Source organism: Anoplopoma fimbria, chromosome 21 (genome assembly GCF_027596085.1).
Source record: "Anoplopoma fimbria isolate UVic2021 breed Golden Eagle Sablefish chromosome 21, Afim_UVic_2022, whole genome shotgun sequence".
Lineage (NCBI taxonomy): Eukaryota > Metazoa > Chordata > Actinopteri > Perciformes > Anoplopomatidae > Anoplopoma > Anoplopoma fimbria.
The window spans coordinates 14951637-14975220 of record NC_072469.1 but is presented as its reverse complement, the minus strand read 5'-3'; the positions used below and the strand labels follow the sequence as shown (position 1 = coordinate 14975220).

Genomic DNA, 23584 nt, shown 5'->3' with positions numbered 1-23584 from the left:
CCACTGATTTCCTCCTTCCCTTGAACCAGTAAGGTTGGTCAGCAATTAGTTTGATTGTAATTGAGATTAAACAACAGCTAAAATAATATTACAACCTTTTTTTTAATTCAATCAATGTCGCCCTCTTCTAGTTGTACATCAGACTGATACTCATTACCATATGTTCATTGACTGCTGTTGATGTTTTACGTGTAAATACATGGTTTTATAGCTAACGTTAGAAAACAAAGCAGAGGGGAGTTAATGCAGAAACTTCTGTCGTCACTCAAGTTTCGGTGACTATCGTTGGGAGCATCCAAGCGTTGTGTGTGTTTCTGTGCGTGTGTGTACCGGGGATAGAGGTGAGCTGTCATCAGATCATCATGGTGTGATTTGATGAGGTCATAGAGCTGCATGCTGCAGCCTGCCTGCCTTTGCTCGACAGATCTCAACACTGATGATCTAACCTCCATTTCACACGCGCAAGGAATATGAGAGTGCTTTTATACATTTTTCTGTTGCATACAAATCCCTCATGTTTTTTTAAGTTTGGTTTGAGTGTGAAGTTGAGCTCTATGTCTGCATTTATTTCCTTATGAAGATCATTCTGATGGAATGATGATGTTTGTTGCTGACATTTATTTGCAGATCACAGAGTAGATGCAATTGTTTCTCTGAGTGGGCTGAAAAGCTTAATGAAGACAGAGAGCACAAAAACAGGAGCTTTTATTTCCATCTAGTCTGTGGAGGATGTTCTAACGCTACCTGTGGTATATCTGTAACTAGTGATGCATGAAGTCTTTGATTAAAAGTCAAGATTTTGATGGCTTCATTGATGTTTATTGGAAGTTGCCACACTGGCTTTCTTGTGCTCTACTGCCACCAGCTGGACAGAAATGTGAAGTAGTTGTTATGCAGAAGAGAAATACTTTATTTTTTATTTTTATTAAGGTCAGTTGATTATATTAAATATATTTTGCTTGACCATTTTAATCTGGATATGTAGGGGATCTCTTAAAGGAGTTATGAGAGCCAATGTCCTTTCTATTCTTTACAAACGTCTCTCTGTGTCCTCTTGTCTTTGCTGTAGAAAAATGGACTCAGGTTGTCTCTCTAATATTAAACAAAAAGCTTTGCTGAGGACCTTGTGGTGCAGCGGTAGAGTGTTTGATTCCGGATGACAAGATTGTGTGTTCAAACGATGTCATGGTCAGAGATTTTCAGGTTTAGAACAAGCAGTTGATTTAAAAGCAGTTGTTATATAGTCTGTATTGGTGCATTGCAGATAGCAGCACATGAATAGCAACAACTCTTCAGTGTTTAATATTAAAAAGTACCATAAATGGAATGAAAGAAATACGTTTTAGGGTTTGGGATAACTATGAAAACACTAGATTGATGCTAGGAATACTCGAGTGATACGAGAGAAGATCATAACATCATAACACCAAGTTCAATAAGGATATAAGCTATGGGATGTAACTCCCTGGTGCTTTGAATTAAGGGTCTGTATAGCTTTACAGAATAAGTACCCTCAGAATTTCATACAAGACTCACACCAGGATCCCAATTAAATAGCTTAACCTCAATGTGTGTTTTTGAATCAAATACCCAGAAATCTGTTCTCTCTGAGGAAAAGAGAGACTGTAGTCTCATGTGCGTTTTTTTAAGGACAGCTTTAGAAAAACTGCTGATAATTTCAAACAAGACAATCAGCAGGAGCGAATGAGCCCTTAGCCAAATGACACAGCCTCATACAGTTAGTCAAGAGTGTCTAGGAAGGAGGTGCAAACTTTCATCTAGCTCCAGAGCCTCAGGTTAAACTTTAGAAAAATTAATTCAGTGTGAAAATAAAAACCCTCTGATAGCTATGAAATTGCTGGAAATGGCTGTGATACAGACACTTCATCCATTCACCAGATGGCAATGCGGCAATTAAAATGACTCCTGGTTAGGAGATAGCCTTAGGTAAGAAATCCACAATATGGGTCTGCTGAAATGAGTTTATAAAGAAATGAAATGGGTGTGATATGGCTAATTACATCAAATTAGATCCAACTTTAATGGTCGTTACGGGCAAATTGGGCTATTGCATTAGCATTTAAAATGGTACATAAAACTTCAAAACTGGTGTTGTCAAGCAAGACCAACTCATTGCCTGACACAGAAGATAACTTGATTCCTGTAGTTAAGACCGTTGAGCATGTGGTATGAGATTTAGATTTTCAGACCAATCTGTTAACAAGTGGAAGTAATGTATTTATGTTTTTAATGTGTTAATGCATCCAGTTTAGAGAAGAGAACACGCACGACATGCAAACCTCTTCACTGGAGTCAGATGTGATATTTTTGATCAAGGTAAACTCAAATGTCTGTCCCATTCCTCTTCATAAACTGTACTGTTTCTTATCCCCCCCCCTCTCTTCAAACCTCATTAACCCTTTACACTCAACTGAGCCTCATCCAACTTGTCAGCTTGCTTTGTGTGCAGGTTGTCATCTAGATATTTTATCCTGAGCTTGATAGCAAACAAGCGAAGGTGATTTGAGGAGCGGGTCCCTCGGCGTTCATAGTCTGGATCTCCCTATTAACAGAGGTGAGAGGAAGCAAGCCTGTCCTGTGGGTTTAACGAGTGCAGGGGCGAGGGCTGAATCCTCAGGGGCCATTAACGGAAAAAAGCCAGTTAAAGCAGAAGCACCTAAATCAGCGGTTCAGTTTAGCGTGTTTTACAGCAGGTGCATGTAGGCGTGGAACAGCAGCTTGACAGTCATTGCAGTGACTCTTGTGAACCACAGAGAGGCACTCAAGCTCAAGTCAAAGCCGTCTACAGTACTGTCTGTACACTGTCTGCTGCACAGAATGTTTTGTGTTTGGGACTGGATACACGTCTCAGAGCAACAGACATGTATTTCTAAAAAGAAAAACGAAAAAGCCATAAACCCGTAGGAAGTAAAGAAAGGGAAAGAGAAAACCTAATTGAACCTAAGTGAACTCTCCATATCTGACCGTGTTCTCTATTTGTGCTAATGCGGCCTGTTTATAATGAGTACCACATCCACGGCTCCTGTGGTTTAGCTCCTTGGACAATTGGCATTTTCTTGGCCCCTGAAGTTGGCATTACCATGGCAACAGCGGTCGGGTGCCAATTGGGCACCTGTGCTGGGTCGAGATCAAGCCGTGAGTGAAATTAGCCAAGGCTAAAGCAGGGTCCCAGCAGCTGCCCCCTGGTACCAGAACACTGCCGGGGGAAATCAAAGACTAATTACTCTGTTTGTCTGTGCAGTGTGTGTGTGTGTGTGTGTGTGTGTTTGTGTGTGTTAGTGTGTGTTTCTGCGTTTGTGTTTATATGTGTGTGGGAGTGAATGTAGCCTCTTTTGGCTTAGATTGAAGGCTATTGTGTCTGGGTTGGCTGTCTCATCTCATCAGACAGTGTAATGCATTCAACTCGCACATTGTAAACTCAGTATTTATTCCATATTTTTTGTGCATCTTACCAATTTAGTATGATTCACTGTTTGGTGCAGTGGTTGCTGAACATTTTAGTGGATCCACGGAGCCCCATTTGATTTTGCAGTAGTATGAGATGAAAGGTTTAGATGGAGGAGGGAGCCAGAGAGAGTAAAACCATCAAACCAAACATACAGCTTCTGATTGTACTTATGTAAAGACTTGGAATTTAATACCACAGTTTGGTGCTTAGATGACAGGCTTGCCTGTGCTATATTGCAACAATGTTATGTATTAACCACTTAAATTCACCTGTAGAAGCAACATCAGAAATACTCTGATATATTCTAAAAAAGAAACTAGTCACGGGTTACACTGTGTCATAAATGTGCTATAATCCAGAAGCAGCCCTGTGTTTGATTGTTCTCAGGTAATGTCCGCGACATGTGGCTGCTATTGTGTTCACCTTGTGATTTTATGTCTTAAAGACAAAATTTGTTCCTGGAGAAACCTACTGTAACCTAAAACTACAACAGAAGTGGTTTTGAGAAGTTTACCACGTGTTTATATGTCAGTCTGTCTGTGCAAGATTATGTCACAACATTTTACAGGTGTGTAGTTGAGATTAAAATGAACGCAGCGTTCGGAGATAGGTGTGGTCTGAGCAAGATGGCCCCCTGGTTAAAGGTCAGCTCTGGTGGCATTTCAGATCTGGCAGCTCTTGCCAACATGGTTTATAATAGCTGCTTCCCTGTCTGTAAAGATGTCTGTTAATGGACATGTTTAATTTGTCAAGAAATATGTCATTATGCAACATATCCAACAGGGTTGATGTTTTGTCTTGCAAATCACTTTTGTTTGTAATATTTAATTGAACTACAACCACCACCGACTGGTTTGTTAATTCTCTGGCGGACGTGATGGTTCTAAATGCCATATAGTTTTCTATTTAAAGTCTAATGCAACCCCTACGCCTCAGGCAGAACGATGCAGGATCTGTAGGTGAAACACATGCAGAGATGCATGAGGCTCTGACAGCTTCTCTAGTTTCCTGTCAGCCACCAGCACCTGTTTCTGTTCACAAACAAATCCCTTTAGACTGACACACATCCTCACTCTGACACTCCGATTCAGGCAAACATATGGTTATGTACTTGAACTTTGAAAGGTGTTACTGCTGACTCACAAAAAATTAAACATCACACTATGTTTTCCTAAGAACACACTTTACATACTCGGACAAAGACACACATCTGTAAACACCCTCCTGTCCTCAGCTGTAATTAGCCTAGGACCAGAGTCAGCTCTGGGCCCTGAAAGACCCTGTGAGGTAGCGGAATTTATCCCCCCCTCCGCTGCTCTGCTCAGAGGCTCGTGGGCGGAAGCAAGCAGTTTTTCTATTTCATTTTCCTCTGGGGCTTTGGATTTATTGTCGGTTGTTGCTTGTTTATTAGGTTCTTAGCTTTTGAACTTCACTTACTCTGGGAAGATTTGTTGAGCAATGTTGTTCTTTCCCTGTAACTCCCTCTTTCCCACTTATGCAGTTATAATTCCTCACAGTAGGGAGATGCCTTTGTGCTTTTTCTATTGGCCGCTGAACTACATTCCTCTACTGTTAGCAACTTGGTAGTGTTTTTGAGTGCAGGGTAGTTTAAGAAAATAATTTAAATAAAACAAAATGTTTTATGTCTATAGCTGTGCTATACTGTATGTGCATAAATGCTTTCAACTAAGCAATGCTATGGAACCTGGAAAATCATTTGTATCAAACCTATACTAATAACAAAGGTATCGCAGCACAGGTTGTTCTATGATGTGAGATATATAATGCATAAATTGATCTACAAAATACTGTGTACGTCTTAGATGAAATGTACCTCTCGTAAGGGCAACATGATAAAACACTATGTACCAAAGTACCACAGTCTGATCCAACACACACAGCAACATGAGTACACCTGCCAATATTTTGAACAAATGGAAGAGGGCTGACCATTTCAGAGTTCAAAAAGAATTTTGCAGTTCTGACAGCAGAGTATTCATATCATATTACACAAGACCTACAACATATAAATGTGTACATTATTTGTCCTGCTGTCAGTGTGTGCTTGGTGAAGAGCTTTCACTGGAATGAATGAGTCATGTAAGGTGAGGCAATGGAGTTGTTGAAGGATATTTACAGGGCAGACTAGCCAAACTGAAGAACAAAATCAATGATAACATCAAAGTATTGTCGTTTACCAGTCCATTTACCAGGACAATCTCTTTTGGCAAAAAGGTTCTCTCTGATATTGTTAAATGTGAGCATGTGCATTGTGCTGTGTTTAGTGTAATGACGTGGAACAAAGATCACCTGGCGGTCTTGAACCTGGAGCATCAGTAGTGCATGACAGCCTGCTGAACCCGCTGTCACGGACCTGCTGAGCCACATGCATCGATAACATTGGTCCGTTCTTGTTGACAGAACTACTGCCTCAGCTGTATAGCATATGCAGTACGACATACACAACCCCTGTGCCTGGGGTAAGAATGATATTACTCCATATTGCAGAGCAGCAGGCTCCTCCATCTTCTGCCGTGGTTTTCTGTAAAACGGGTGAAATCAGGTCATGTCACCAGGCCTGTCTTTCACCTCGGAGGCAACCCAGCTAGTCACGTAGGTGTTTTTGATTTCTCACCCATGACAGCTCCCTTACTGGAAGAGATTTCTGCCTTTGCGCCAAATTGTTCCTGACATGGCATCAACTTGCCTGAACACTGTCTGGAAATGCCGGGGCGTTTAACCAGAGCTGGGGATAGGCACTGCCGGAACAAGACAAACCGTGGAGGGACCCACACACACAATAAAATGCACACATTCACACACCTCTGTAGAATAACAATCATGCACTTACCCGACCACCCACACACAGACATAGCCTACACTACCATCCTTGTATTGTGCACGTGCGTGTGTCACGCAGGACGATGTTTGTCCCGGTTGACAGCTGTCAGGGCCGCTTTGGTTCCAGTGTCTGGATACTTTGCCATACAAGCCTATTATCTGCAGCGGCAAAGTCCTATGGAGGGGCCCGGTGTTGCCCCAGGGAGTCGATTTGGGTCAGCCGGCATGAGACAGTCCCTAAACTGAGGTGACAGATACAGGCCCCCGAATGGGATCCTGTCGCCCTCCCAAAGACCCCCTGAGGGGGGTACCTAGGAGCACTAAGATAACAAAGGACTCGTTTTCCTCTATTATCCTTATGTAGTGAGCGCTGTACCCACAAGGCCCACTGGCATCAGACAGAGATCCAGGCGGAGAGACATTGTCCTGGTTTCCACTTTTTGCTATTTATCCTTATTGTCTCATTATTTGGCTGCAGTGAGTTTAGCCCGTTTCAAAGAATGCACATTTGAGTCTTTTTCCACCTCGCCTCATGGGGGCAACAGTGCATTCTCCATGCGACTCTTCAGTACGATCGTCCGCTGGGAAATTACTTATGCAAAGTCACAGCCAGTTCAACAAAAGCTGCAATCTTAAACAGGAAACTTCAATCTACCATCAATTGCTTATTATTTTGAATATAGATCTCTTTCTCTCTCACCCCGCTGCCTCTCAGTTCCTTGTTAAACCAAGCGAGTGTCTCTTCTGCATGACAAGTGTCCCTCTGTAGCTTTTGTCTCAAGAGTCTCCAGACCATGAGCGGCTGTTTTGAACACTTGACTACTTCTCTCAGAACCATATATAATTACCCTCACAGATCCAAAGTCACTCCAAGGTTAGGTCTATTACAGGCAAGAGGGTTTCATTTCAACTTTGTGATGGACGCATATTAAGCGGGGGATCTGGGGAGGAAATTTAGACTTATTTTCTGCATTCTGATGATTTTTTTATGCATCAATTTAACAGAGCTGTACTGGATGAACATTGATATTTCAGCAAACAGCTATTCATTTTGTGAAGATATATTGGAGTTATGTCCAACTGAGTAGAGAATGAAGTCGTTCTTCCTCTGTGAGTGTTGTTATCTGAGCTTCTCTGCGCTATAATGGAAGCGGCACAGGAGCGTAGCCCCCACCCTCTGGTTCCCCCTCAGGAAAAGCTCTGGCTGTTAGCGCAGTTAGCACCGTTAGCGCCGTTGACAGGTCGTGTTCTAGCCGCCCTTCAAAAAAAACTTTTATTTGGCGGGACTAATGCACATGCATTGTGGACCCCCCCCAGTAAATATTATAATCAGGGTCTTGATTAAAGGTGACATGTTATACACCAGTCTAGTTAAGATTTTGAATGGTGTGTCTGTTTAAATATAACCGTGAGTGTGATTCAGGGGCTAATAGTTAAAGCAATACATGCACTGCAACGCACTGCTTGCACATGGCACACAACCTGATCCAACACACTTAAATGCCCATACTTAATGTTTTTGAACTAAAAAAACGAAGAAAGCCTGTAAAAAGTGAATTAGATAAAATAACAATTTTGAAATCAATCAAGCAAGAAAGAAGCAAAGAAAAAGAGACAAAAAAATAGAACAAAAAAAATAAAAAATACATCCAACCAAAGGAAGGAAGGAAGCAATGTAGGATGGAGAGAAGCAACCCAGCTCGAGTGGAGAGCGGGCATTGCCTCACAGTAAGCTGAGTCTGGCGTTGCCGGCTGGCACTGTACCGAGCTGAAGTTGACACTGGCACGGGGAAGGATGGAGGTGGTGCCAGGGCCGGGAAGCTAAGCCTGGCTTGGAGAGCTTTAGACAGGCATATTGTAGCAGACGGAGGGCTGAATCCGCTGTAACACCACGGCTCTGTGCGCTCATTGCCTCTCTTCACGTGAGAAAAGGCCAAAGACCTTTTCAGATTATGTCCCGCTCTGCTAAAATACTGGAGGCTTACAGACGTGCTGAAGGGCTGCATGCCTTCCTCATGCACAACTGCTGGTTGGCCTGACTTGTCTCTTGGCCAGGGGTGTCCTTCAGTCAAACGGTCTTTGAAATAGAAAATAACAGAAAGTTCAAGTGGCATTATTTCAAAACTTATATAACGTATTTGTCAGATGAAAAATAGTTTCCACATTCCCATAATCCTTATTGAGATAGTATTTAGTTTTCTTAGTCTTCAATATGTAAAATGACTCCCATCTTTTTGTCCTCTGTCTCTCTTCTGCACTAGAGGGGAAGAATACTAAAAGCTGTGTGTATTACGGAGGGTATCTGAAGGTCAGTGGGCCAGTTATGCAGGATGTGTCTCAGTGTGTCTTTGTGTTCAGCCATGGTTTTATCCAGAAGGGATTTTTAGTTAAAATTGTCATGAGACCCCTCCACCACCTCCTTCTTCCTTTTTGTTCAGAAAAAAAAAAAAATCTCATTCATCACATGCAGTGAGTGTGTATGTGCGTGTACAGTATGTGTACGTGGTGCTACATGGAGAATCTTGAGAGTCCCTGCATGAATGCCTTATGTCTCCTCTACAACAGATGTGCCACAGCCTAGGGCCTCTCGGTTTGCAGCTCGTTATGGGAACGTGTGTGTGGTTCGTGTGTGTGCGTATGTGCGCGTGTGCGGGAAGACTGCATGCTATTCCCATTCGGAAGTCAGCAGGGAGTTTGTCTATAAAAGGCACAAATAATAGGCACCCATTTATCTCTGAAGACACTCATCCATCAGCGTACACACACACACACACACACACACACACACACACACACACACACACACACACACACACACACACACACACACACACACACACACACACACACACACACACACACACACACGCACACATGCACACACATCTAATGGTTTGTGATATTATTGCTCTGTTGTGCCAGCAGCCTTCTCCTGTATACATGCATTAGTGTAAGTGTCTGTCTCTACACAGAAGGAAGAAGACTCATGTGAGCTGCTGTATTGTCCCCTGTCAGTTACTCTCTCTGACTTTCTTGTTTAAAGGCCATTACACTGTAACAGCCCTGATTCACTCACTGACACTGTGTGTGGCCTCACATAGAGATGACACTCCCAAAGGACACACAAACAACAACCCTCTCTACAGCCATTACAAAAGTCTGTGTTTTGTTCTGTGTGTGTACAATCTACTGTGTGTCTAGCATACATGTTTCCTGTAAGAGTCTAGAATGAACAAATTTCTGCATTTTGTTGACAATTTGGGTTATCTTGATCGTGTTGATCAAGGTAAACGTTGAAGTACGAAGGTCAAAGATCAGTACGTTACATCTTAACTGCCTAACTTAAGTCTTAAACCTGGGCTTAAACCCGAATAAGTGAAAGGTCACTCTCAATGAGACATACTGGTTCTCCCCACATAATGCAGACACAAACAACAACAACTGGTGGGGTTGACAGTTTGCAGAAAGACCTGACATAAAAAATGATTGCTGTACCTCAGAAGGAAAATAATAAGTTACCTAAAACAGGCATTTCAATTTCTATTTTTCCTCTCTTGGTTTTAAAGTAACCATGAAGCTTTCTGACATGATATCTCAGTACTAACACCAAACGGCATTTACCTGATGCTGCCATCTGGGGACACAAATGCATAAAAATGTAGCTATACGTTTAGGGAATGAATACAGATTTAAAGACGTTACTTACTTTATGAAAGCATGAGAATGTGCTTTTATATGGTCATACTATAAGTGTGTGTCTGCATACCTTGTCTTACATCCGTCCGTCTGTATGCATGCGTTCCTAAAACGTCCTGCAATGATCGACTGTAATCTTAATATCGCCCGGTAAAGCTTTTTCTTCATGATGTTTGAAGAATCAGGATTTTTTTGTTGTATTCCTTACAACACTTGTCTGAACTCCTAACAGACGACAAGCTTTCTTTCCACAGCTCTTAAAGCTCTCAATTCTGCTGTTTATCCTCCACTCCCTACCTTGTCTTCAAGGGCCCTTAAACAGTCAATGAGATGAGAGAGAAGCCAAGAGACAGACCTTGCTTTCCTCCCTAATCCCATATTGATCATCAGGCAGTGAATGAACTGCACACCGACTCACCAACTGACTCTATCGATCACAGTAACACACACATACACAAAAAGCAAACACTCATTCATCCAAAGTCATATAAAAGAAAAACGCTGCCCAACTATTGGGAAAGGGACAGTTATACTATGTGTAAAGTGTTGGAGGTGGTAACACTGCCGAAGTAAGAAGTGAGCAAGCTCAAGCCTCACAAATAAAGTTTCTGAAGCTCGACCTGAAGAATATTGGATGCAGTTTATTTTCCTAACCATTAAACATTTAACCAAATTCACATGTGGACATGATCAGAGTTGTTTTTGTGACCTAATTGCAAGTCAGACATTTTTTTAAATAATTCTTAAAATGCTGTTCTTTCAACCTAAATGCATTAACCATTTTTTTTTGCCATTTTTTAGCCTTTTCTTTTTTGTATGAAGATTTGACCGACTATTTTTTAAACAGAAGACCTGGTTCAGGCATCAATATAGCCAAGAATCCATAATGGAACGACACTTAATAACCTCTGAGCTCTCTGGGACGTAGCTTTGTACGATATAAATGTACGATACTCCCACTGAAGATAAATACATTATATCTTGTATCCCCTGGTAAATGTAGCTAGTAATCATTGCACACTTGAAATGGAAAAAAAATAAGCAAAGCATTACAAACTTTTTGCTGATCACTCTGTTTTCTTCTTTGTTATAAAGTTTCAACAGCACAAACACTGTTTGGGCACAACTGACAGATATGAGAAACAGTTTTGTCATTATTTCTTTTCACGTGAGAAAATGATATCTGTTGCTGCCAGCAATGACAGGATGTTAATAATTCATGTTTAGAAAAAAAATACTCGACAGATGTGCCACCTACTTGTATTCAAATATGGCTCTTTGAACAACAACTGTGGAACACATCCGCATCACCATCAACCAAAAGAAAGCTACTTTTCTCTGTTGTATTTCGGTGAACCTCGCTCCTTTCTTCTCCTGTGGGAGGGTGCACCTGGGAGGCTTGTTTTTAGCAACAACACATGGAATGACAGTGGAAAGTGTGTGTGGGTGTTGTGTGTATGTGTGTGTGTGGGTGTGTGTGTGATCAAGATGCTTGGCAGGACAGAGGTTTAGGACATATTTATGATACACAGACTATGTTCATAGCATTTTATGTGTGTGTTTCTGATCCTGACATCGTGTTACATGATGACATTTTGCAGGGTGACAGATTGTTCAGAATGCGTGTTTTTGCACGCACACACACACACACACACACACACACACACACACACACACACACACACACACACACACACACACACACACACACACACACACACACATACTCGGATTCCAAACCAGGTTGCTCCGTCAACAACGCATGCTGATATTTTATTCAACACGCTGCCTCCTTATTGTGAGGAAGAGAAGGGTTGAATAAAGAGGACAGAGAGCGACTGAGAGAAAAATAGAAGTGGGGAAAAATGCCAACAAGCCTTTGCACTTCTATCAAGTTGAAATACCTGTATTCAGTCTTTGTTTCTCGCCTTCTCTCTCCTTTTTATCTCTACATCTCTCCATGCCTATTTTATGATGAATATGTTAATGCTTAATATTTGAAAACCACGGTATTTAAATATATCTTTATGTCGAGGCACTTGTTCCTCGCCCAAACAGTCCCAAAACGCTGGGTGAAGCAAACAATTTCCTGGTGTGTCAGCCTGTAGTCCGCATGTGTGTGTGTGTGTGTGTGTGTGTGTGTGTGTGCCACGCTCCAATTAGCAGTCCTATTAGCACAGGTGTGGCACCTGAGACCAGAGTTACCGCACCGGGAGTTTTCCCCCTCGCCGCAGCACCTCTAAACACTGCATTAGGAGAACCAGCCCCGGCATTAGTTTTTACAAAGAAATCACTGTGACATTTCACTCTGAAGCCTATGCTAATATTTTGTCATGTGGCTGTGAAAATGAGTTTTTGCTGCAGGGAGGGAATACAGAGTAACATTTCAGCCTCACATTACTCTGGAGGCAGAATAAATTGCATTTACCTTGGCAGTAGTGTTTCATATACGGAGAGGGTCGTAAAGCAAAGACACTTTTTCCATCCGCAAAGAGCAATAAAGTGCAATACCATCAGTTAGCACTCTGAAAGCTAATTCTATGTTAAACAAGGCTGAGACAAAGCAGGGAGGGTAGTGCCATACATCTCGATTTACTCTTCCTAACTTGGCAACCCCTCATTCTTATCTTTTTCACCATTAACATACACTTATTTCCAATTCTAGCACATTCTATCACTTGAAAACAGTGAATAATTTGCCCTTTTGGGATAGATATTTGAATCTGTTTCCTATACACATCAGCATGTTCAGTTGTGTGTTTTTCACCTGCCATTTTCTTGTTGCCACGGATGTTTTTCACACATCTGCAGGAGGTTCTTGAAAGTGTATTTGCAAAGAGTTTTCTAATTGCATGTCAAAATAAATTGCTTATGATGGTCATTTGTATGCTGCTGCTGATATGTGCAGATCCACCTGTCCCATTCTCTGCCTCCTAAATCTTTTTTGTTCACCCCTCCATCCCCATCAGTCCATCCCGCTGCACCAGCTGAGTCCTGCTTTCTAATTGCGCTGTTGATGGTGGATTGTCCTCTGCTGCCTGGGGGGCAGTTTGGCAGGACAGCCACCCTGGCACAGTGCCCTCCCATAACTTGGCGGTGCGCCCCTGCTATTGCCACTCACAATCCCTTCACAAGTGTGTTTGCATGTGTGTGTGTGTGTAACACTATACAACTGTACGTGTGCCTGTGTCTCCATTTCACGGGCCCTGATTCAAAACTTTCTCTAACTTTTTTAGCAATTTGTCTTTTTTTTCACCCTCCTCTGTGGTTCGCCGTTTGCTCAGCTCCAGAAACGCTGCTCTGTTTTTCTCTAGATCAAACAACTCACCTGCACTGCTAGATTTTCTACACTCCACTTTTATGTTGTGTCATTATTATGTCTGGGAGGGAGAGAGATAGGAAAAGGAATGAGAGAGGCATTTGATTGAAGGGTATGGAGCTGATATGAATATCAAATAGTTTTTACTGCACCAGGCGATGCTGCCTGTGGCGCTCAACACACACACACACTGACAGGTGGTCTCTTCTGGTGTGTGTGAGTGTGTTTGTGCTCAGTGTGCATGCATGCTTCTCCGTCGTGTAGGTTTGTGTTAGTGTTGATGATGATGCTACACATCAATGCAGTATACAGTCTATGTGTGTGTCTGCATGTAACACTGTGAATTTACAATCTGTTTGGATGTTTGGGTTTTGGCTTCAAGAGCGAATGATACACATCTAATGAGGCGTTACGAAAACAGAACAGGGATTCATTACAATAGATGATCATTTATACCAAAAAATTATTAGAATGGGAAAGTAAGGCTTTTATCTGTATTAGTGACTTAATTCAAGTAATTGGTCAATTGAATCAACTGAGTTGAAACACAGAACAGTATTGATAAGGAAACTAGACCCATCCAAAAAATAAAATACTCTGGTAGTGCTCCATGCAGATTGACCCCACCGTATCAGAACGTGGCAGTGTGCCTCTGTTATTTAACACACATGTGACGTCTCATCCATTTCAACGAGGCTGGTCTCAGTAGGGGGGTGTTGTGTTTATGCCGAGTGGAACAACACATTCACCGCCTGTATTTCACGGCTGGCTTGGTAAAGGAGAAAGTCGAGATGAATTATTGAAATGTGCCACCTTTGCTTTCCCCGACAGCTTCTTTTTTTTTTCTTTTTTTCTTTTTTACGAATGTCTTATTGTCAAGCCGTAGCGTTTCTGTATTAAATCATTGTGTAGAGGAGTTTATAAGCAGGGGGTTCACTGTCTTCATTATTGTCTCTGTGGCTTCCTTTCAAACGGTTTAATGTCATCTACAGAGAGAAAAGATAATGCAATATAGAAGTTACAGTGATTCACTGCAATGCAGTATACTGCAACATATTGTAACCAAACATAACATGACCCAGAGTAAAGTGGAACAGCATAACGTAATGTAGTGTGGAAGGCACTTGGTTTAGCAACACATAACACTTTGTAATGCTTTATATTTTTCTTACAGGAAGGAAATAGAAGAATAATGACAAACTCTGACAAAATGATCTTTGCTTTAAATTCTATTTATAATATCTTCAAAATTCCAGCAATAAGTCTTTGTTACTTCTTGTGACTCAAGAAGCAAACAGAAACACAAATACATGGGGCTAAAAAGTAGGGCTGAAACTAAAAAAACATTGTCATTATCAGTGTGGCTGTGGATCATTTTTCAACAAATCAATAAACCGTTTAGCCTGCAGAAAGCATTATGATATCCCCATTACAAGTCGCCAGCTTTGCTTTATAATAGCTTATTCCCTATGACAAATTATAGCATAAAGACAACCAAGAAAAATCGTCATGTTTGTCAGGCTTTGACCAGCAAATATTTGATATTTTAAAGCAATAAATGAAATGGAATTTCTTGATTATCAAAATTGGCATCCTATTTTTCAGTCAATTGAATACAAAAACTATTTCATTTCAACGTGAGTGAAAACAGTTACTGTTTCCAATTACAGCAGGGTCAATACAAAATGTGACGAGAACAGACATTACAGTTATGAATATTGGGGATTTTCCCTTTTAATCCTAATCAGCTTGCTTTCTTAGCACAAATGTAAAGTCAAAGCTGACAACTTGTTTGTGCACATTGAGATCACTCTACAAAAGCTGCAGGATTCACCAGGGAATTGTTGATCTATACCAAACATCTCCTAATTCCACACTGACTCACTCAACTGTGGCAGCAGCATGTCAATGATGGCATACATCAGAAGAAGTATAAGCACCTCTCCAGGGTGTCAGAATGATCCACTGGCTGAAATAGGAGCTTGTGGTGCAGTGATGACTGATGGCGCCCCTCAGATTGTAATTCCATCCATCAACAGCAGGGGGCACTGTGGCGTCACTGTTGGATCTTGTGCAGTGTGACTCTGAGACAGGGTCAGATTCCTCAGTGAGCTGGAAACCTTGTACAACACATTGCCAAGTCACTTACAAAATGAACTTTAAAAAATCCTTCCACATTAAACGTGAATATTTTGATTATGTAATGGTTTGTATCCATTTGGCCAAGGACATCTTTAGATCCAATGTAGATATCTGAAACTATTTCAAGCATTTAGTTGATGCTGTTATCCTAAAAGTGAGTTAAGAAGGATTTTCTTTTACAGAAGGACACTTTATTTGCAAGGATCAAAAAACCTGTCTTTTGCTTCTCCACATTTCAGACATATCACATTACCCCGCTGTTGAAGCATGCCTGTGCATTCAGAAGCATGTTGGTGACATGGGCTATTCAGCAGCACCGGTCCATATCGTGAGATCTTCACGCATGTTCATCGATTCTTCTAGAAGCCAAGTCGAGGGACTTCTCCTAACAGCAGGAGTAACTCAAAACTCCCATCTCTTGTTCTGATGGTCTCATGCTTCACGCAGATATGCGTGCGACAGAATTTGCAAAGTTAGAAAATTGCCGAGCCGTAAAGCTGCAAACTTGAACAAACTTGCCGTGGAAGTGAAAAGCTAAATTTGCTCAGAGAGCTGCTAAAGTGCTGAAGTTCTTATGGTCATGCTTTCATCAGGAATAGCATATCAGGCATGAGGAAGAAACCAGACTTTGCTCTTTCTCTCTCTCTCTCTCTCTCTCTCTCTCTCTCTCTCTCTCTTCTGTCGTCACCTTGATGTGGAAAGAGTGGGAAGACTGTCTTTCTCCAGAGGATGTCCCATTTATTATCCACTGTCCTCCTCGGCTAGTTGCTTTACGCCATGCGTGAAATGGCTCCAAATGGATTCCCTTTGTCTATTGGCAGTGCTGCTGTTATGCTTTACATTAAGCCTGGCCTCTATGGGCGCATACAGGCTGTACATGATGTGATTCACCCTGCTTTGCAGCAGCCACGCTGTATAATACCTGACAGCAGGGGGGCAGAATACTCACAGGGCTCAACCGAAACTGTTTGCGTGAGTGTGCACATAAATCTGAATTTTCAAGCAAGGATTTGTGTTTATATATGTCTCCTATGATATAACAAGTGCATCTGTTTGTGTGCCACCAGAATTGCAATGTCACATTTTCAAAGTTTTTGCCTCATCCAGTTTGTCCCTGACCGATCCGAAGGGCCCCCGAGGACGGCTCTTTATTTTTTTACGCGTGCATCCTGCTCACAGACTTAAGAAGACATGGATGGGAGCACAAATCACTTTTATCAGCCACGCAGATGGTTTACACATTAGTCCTTCAACTCATCCCTTCTATAAGACTGTCTCTCCCTCCCCTCCGCAAGAAAATCTCCACTCTGCGCACTTTAGAAAACTTCCCACAACTACAGCCCTATGAAGCCCTAAGCCCTCCTCCTCCTCCCGACTCCCACCGTGCACATCTTTGAAGCATCGCTCATCGGCGATACTACACAGCTCTTGAGAGCTTACGCATGGAAAGCCTAATGGCCCAGCGCTGGATCTTAACTTTCAGGCTTATACCTCTGCTGATGAACTCAAGCAGCCATCACCACTGTCTCTCATCCCAACTAAAACCTGCATTGTGCTGCCGAGGTTTAGAGATGATGACAGTGAGGATTGTCAATAGATATTGGGGGGGGGGGATTTTGGAGAAACCTGTTAATAGCCATGTAAGGCAAAGCTAAAAACGAAGGAATAATGAACACCCTAGAGAGTAGACACTCCTGTGAATAGACAGTGTCAAGCAGATTTAAAGAATCTTCAATCTTCACAGCGGGATTTACCACTTGTACCACCTACACGGTGTCAGTCAGGGTTACCACGCTGTACCTCAGCATCCTCCGTCAGAATGAGTGGCATCGAGACGTAGAACATTCGGAGATCATCTCCGTTGACTCGAGAGTGAGACTTTACAAAGCTGTCCCGATTAAGGGCAGTCATATAAATCCAACGTCACACAAAATACAGCTCCATGATCTCTAGTCGCACTATACAGACATCTACTTTACGCTGATATCGAGTGTGAAAGCTGTTAAACCATAAAGTTGACATTGCACTTAAGCTGTGTTGGCGATGGGGATATGTTCTGTGACTTACCTGGGACTGTTAAACCCAATGGGGCATGGTATGATGTCGCTGATGTAATGGCCTTGGCTATCGATGTGTTAACCTCTTGCCTCTGCTCTGTATGACGCCATACCTCAGTGCACAGTGGCTCTTTGAGTTATAGACGGCCTTTAGTCGGCTCTATGTGTTGTGTCTTTGTGCTGTCAAACAAGTAGCTTTTCTCTCAAGTATGAACAAAAGCCTGTGGGAACCGATTATGTTGAATCATAACTGTTGACATATGTTGAAATGTGTTTATGAAATGTCCATTTTTATTGCTCCTGTTATCCTTGTGACAGCATCCAGCAAAGTTTCTGCACTTTGCTGCCTTTTAACGGCGATCCACCGAAAGTCCAGTGGACAGGCAGGCCTATTTACTGATCAGCCTGCCATCATGTTTTACAGCAGCTGGTTTTACCACTTCTCGTTGCAATGGCCCTCAATCCTCTAACTCCGTTGTCCCTAAAAAAGATACATAAAAACATAGCTGTTTCTTTTTTTTTTTTCTTTCGTCACCCTACGAGAGAGGCAGGGACATAAATCCACTTGAGGAGAAGCAGTTGTTTTCTGCCGGGGGCGGCTGGGTTTTATTGTCCTCCACAAGAAGCTTATTGGAGGGCTCTTTTGTGTGAGGGGGAATTTTACGGCTGATTGCGTGTATTGGAGTAGTCGTAAAACTAAGTAGAGGAGACCTGTCTTTATGGTGTCAGCGGTGGCCGTGCTTACAACCCGTGTTACTCAGAAATAGGACTCTGGCGTGTGTCTTTTATCTGGTGTGAGATGGTAGCTCAGGTCTACTCTCAATTTATATTCTTTTCTCAGCGTGACAATCCAGTGTGACTCACCAAAGGCCTCAGATTCTGTAGAGCATCTTCTGTTGTGCGTCACTTCGGTCAATTGTCTGTTCATTGTCACCACAACCACACTTACTCTAATTGCTGTCTATCATGTGTAAGAGCCTAAGTATTTAGTAGCTTCTTTTTTAAAAATTATTCCATGAGTTGGTGAGCAGGTTCCTCATTTGTTTGTATCTCAAGCTTACAGGTGTGCATGTACACGCAGGTGAAGTGATTCACATTCTTACCGAATGCAAAATTTATTGAAACTGGCATTTGCCTCATAGACTGGCCAAGTCTTTATGTATTTCATGCTATTTCCCCGATCGACTAAGGCGACCAAAGGTGGGGGTGAAGAAGAACAGTAGCCCATGTTAACGATGCAGGTTTCACGAGGAAGGAAGTGCATTCAACACATGTTTAAGCCTCGAGAATACATTAGGACAATCATTTTTTAGTGTGAAGCACTGCACGTAACCGTGTTTGTTTACAAGCAAACTCTACAGGGCATCTTCAGGTTTTCTCAATCATACTGGCCTCACGATGAAATGTGCAGCCTGAGAGAAAGAGAAGGAAGGAAAGGATAAAAAGCGGGAAGGTGTTGCTCAGCCGCACTAGATCCCACCTGTTGGTGTTCTCACAAGCTACGCTGGGCTGTTTGTCTGTGAGGATGCTGTGACACAACAGTAGTGTGTCTGACTCCAGATCAGACGGTTGCCTGTTTAAATCACATCAGGATGGAAGCTTTTTCAATGTCATCACAATCCTGCTGTGCTTATTACTCAATGAGTTTCACTTTCTTTGTGTAACAGTAAACTCATACTGCAAAAGTGAGATCATTTCTTATATAAGAAATAAACATTGTGAATAGCAAATCAGAGTGAAAAACAACCTGTAATTGGCCATCATTTTCTTTTTTTTCTTTTCAATGCAGATTATTACCTCAGTTTGAGTATCAATGGTGTTAATTATACATGACAATTAGGAAGAAAGTCTTTTGGGTAGCTTATGGGTCACACTCCTCCCTCGTTTATTCATCCACTCTTTTGTTTTATCTGCACACCCACACTGCAGCCTTTTGGTCCAAAGTGTCTCTTTCATCTTCCCCTAAAATCTGCCGCTCTTTGTCTCTCTCTCTCTCTCTCTCCGAGTCTCTCAGGAAGATTACAGTGCAGCGCTGTGCAGATGTCCAGGGGTTGTTGATGAGGTTACGGTCAGGGTATTAGCATGGAGCTGAATGGGGAATACTCCACACCTCATCTCTCTGCCCACACAACCACTGATAGGAGGCTCACTATGCATCAAATTGGTCGTAAATGGCTCTCAGACTGCCTGTGTTATCTGGCTGAGCTGCTTCCCTCAGGCTCTGTGTAATCCGAGTGTGTGTGTTTTACAGTAGTGTGCGTTAATGTCTGTGTTCAATGTTCAACACAATTGTTCTTCGCATACCTTGATTCTCTTATATAAATGGTATTCATGTCCTCGCACCCGTGCAACAATGCCAGCGTTTGTTTCTGGTTTAATGCAACAGCTGTATATGTATTTGCATGCATGTACGTTTTTTTCCGCCCACGAGCCGATGCGTGTTTACCAGACTGCTTATGTACTCGCCGCCCTGCATATCTAACCTCTCCTCTACATTAGCTCATGCTACTGATAGAGAGCAGCGATAACACACCCCATCACATCAAACGAGCCGCAGACGGGGCTCGGAGCGAGAACTCCACTCTTCCTTCCACCCTTCTCTCTCCTCATCCTTCTCTCCATCCATCCCCATGTTAAACCAATTAACAGTAATTACCGGGCCACCCCAGGCGCAGCCTCTTTCTGCTGGCTCCGCTGTTTTGTCCTCATCACCACGCCGACACAAAGGGAGGCTCCGAGACGTGTTGGGAAGCAGGTCATTACTGTTTATTAGCTAAGGGAGGCTGATGGGCCCTGCAGGAGTCCGGTAAAGTTGGGCTGTTTGGTCATGCCGCTGACTTTACACATCAGTCAGTGTTTGATAGTTTTAATGATATTGTATTTGTTTTATTGTCACTTAAAGCACTTGAGAAAGCGGAGGATTTCCATTAGATGTGGGTGATGCGTCCACATTTCTTACACTGCTGCATTTACAGGGACATTTTAAATAAAAGGTCATGGCAAAGCATTGGGCTGCGTGGCCTAGTGCAAACCAATGATGGCAGTTGTTGGGATCAAACATTTGACCTTTTGGCCTTGAGACAATCACTACCTCTGTACTGTTTTTCTACTACAGTATACACAAATACAGCTCGGTTTTACCCAGTGTATGTAGTGATGGACTACAGCCCTCCAGAGGATACAGGTGTCATTTAAAGTTACATCCCATTTATTTCTGTCTGCGTCTGATATCCTAAAGCAATTTTGCAATGCATGTGATGCTTAATACAGCGTCAAATGTTAAGAAAGCGAAAGAAAGAAAGAAAGTTCACCTCAGAAATGAATGAATGAATATGATAAGCAAGCATGTGAGGCATCAATCCGTCCCTTCCTGTCAAGTCAAGTGATCGACAGTAAACAGACTCTAATGTAATGTGCACAATGATATGAAAATACTCAACTCAGCACACTGAGATAACGACAAAACAGAACAAATGCAGGCTTGATAGTTGTTGTGATGGATTGTCTTGCGCCGTGGAAGTTGTTTTTCATGCAGCACAGGAATGAATGGCAGCGAATTGCTTCCTATGAAGGCTGGAAAACGAGCCCTGATATCTCCATCAACGCTGGAACTGTGCAGACTGGAGCCGTCAAATGTCTGACTCTTGTGTCTAGACTGCTCTGGACAGAAATAGATTGTTGTGCTGTCTGTGTTTATCACTGCTCTCACAAATACTGCACACACAAACAAAGCTTACAACTATTGATAAATGCAAATCTGGCCGGTCCAGAGCGGATTTGAAGTGTGAGAAAAGAATGCGTTGCCTTCGAGCGCTCCTTTTAAACTGAACGCGGAAGTCGTAAATGTCATTTGTTGTGGTGTTTGTGTCCCCTTTAACTGTTGTATGTAGAAACATGGACAATACATGAGGATTGAGAGCATACACAATTATAACAATATGAATTCTAAGAACAGAATAAATGTTATTGCAAAAGTAAATTCACTGTTTTAAGGTGATAAACTTATGACTTGGTGTCATCTCACAGCATCCCCGTCATCATGTGTCAGTGCTCAAATTACTTCTTAGGATTCATTTGCATCTCAAAATTAGGAACAATTTGATGCCATTTTACAGAAACACACGAGTAGTAGGTCGTTAATATTCAAATGAGCCATTCGGTGCAGCTAGACATAATCAATCGGTCACAGATCACACATTATCCCAACAATGAGACACAATCAATCATGCTTAGCAATTTGCCTAACCCGTAATCACAGTATATATGCTGATGCCTGAAGTTTACTTGAATACAAATGAATATCCTCCCTCCTTCCCCCTTTTTTTCCTTCTTTTTTCTTTTGCAAATGCACACACAACACTTGATTAAAGAAGGTGGTCTGGTCTTAGACAGTGGTGGTGAGCAGCCTGGGAGGTCACAGCTCTGTCACCTCCCCACAACGACACATCTCAAAATGAACTGGGATGGCTTCTTACATTTTCACAGTTGACACCTGACATATATGATTATGAACATACATAAATGCACACACACACACGCACACACACACACACACACACACACACACACACACACACCATCACACTAACACACACACACACACACACACACACACACCGATAAACACACAGACATGCCCCTCACGCCCTCCTGCCCTCTGCTGCGTCCCAGGGACCATGATCTCATCATGAGAGAGATCCCCCACTTCCCATCGTGGGGTGGGCATCTCATTCCTGAATTATTTAAAGGCCTTTTAAATTTGGAGTCTTGATATTGGTGGATGATGCCCCCCCCACCCCTGCAATTATGTCGGCTTCAATAATTGATGAGTGGGGCAGTGGGACTGTGGGGCTGAGGGGATTGGTGCCCGTTCACCAGCTTGGCGAGTAGGGCTGGCATGGTAACATGATCTGACTGATGTTAGGGGGGTAAAGGGCACTATGGTTTCACAGAGTGACTGGGAACTTGGGGAAGTGTGTGTGTGTGTGTGTGTGTGTGTGTGTGTGTGTGTGTGTGTGTGTGTGTGTGTGTGTGTGTGTGTGTGTGTGTGTGTGTGTGTGTGTGTGTGTGTGTGTGGAGAGAGCCTTGAGCTTTGTGTGTGCGTGCACGATATCCTGGTGATAGTTGCAGCTCTCACCTGTCCATATGAAGAAGGCAGTGTGATCAGTCCACACACCTACACACTTTCACCTGCCTGACCTTCCGTCTTTGCATGTGTGTATTTGTGTGCTGGATAGTTTGCCCCTTTTTTTTTTCAAGAAAATCCATCTGTCGACTAGTTGGTCAGCCCTCTCTCTCTCTCTCTCTCTCTCTCTCTCTAGCCACTTTCCCACTGGACATAAAACCCACCCCCAACACCCACTAAACCACCTGCTTTTGTTTTTAGTGGAAAAGGTCACAATCAGCTTATGCATGTATTGGCTCCAGCTCGGATTGGCAGCGATGGAAACATGACACCCGGATAAACACTCTCATTTTCACCCCTTTTCTGCGCATTTTAAGTGAATATATAATAAATAAAAATGGGATTTGGATAATTATTATAATTCATTAACGGACAAAACATACAATTTATATGCTTTCCTCAAAGCCACTTGACTCCAGTAAAACAACGAAAAAGAAAGAAACAAAATAAAACTCAGCAAAACTGTCTTCGTTAGTCTTGAACTATTAACAGATATCCAAAAAGAAGTAACCACTGCAACATTTTCATTGTTTACTAACCCTGCTGTGTGGCTTGGAGGTCCGTAGTGTCGAACGTGACACACCAGGAAAAAAAGCACAAAGGCAAGTGCAAAGGCATGGCTTTGTCACAATGGAAAAGGATTTCTAATGTTAAAAACTTACATATTATTCCAACTAATTTTGGTGGAAAAAGGGGATCTCTCTCTCTGTCTCTGACACACACACACACACACACACACACACACACACACACACACACACACACACACACACACACACACACACACACACACACACACACACACACATAGACACACACACGCAGTCAGTCTCAGGTTGAGGTTCAGCTCATGCCTCCCAGCTGCAGGTGGCTCA

General features: G+C 42.4%; 1 protein-coding gene across 2 annotated transcripts in view; it reads left to right on the top strand.

Annotated features, from left to right (window-relative positions):
* LOC129110418 (partitioning defective 3 homolog) overlaps positions 1-23584 on the top strand; it is a 325305-nt gene that overhangs the window by 39311 nt on the left and 262410 nt on the right. The window lies entirely within an intron of this gene.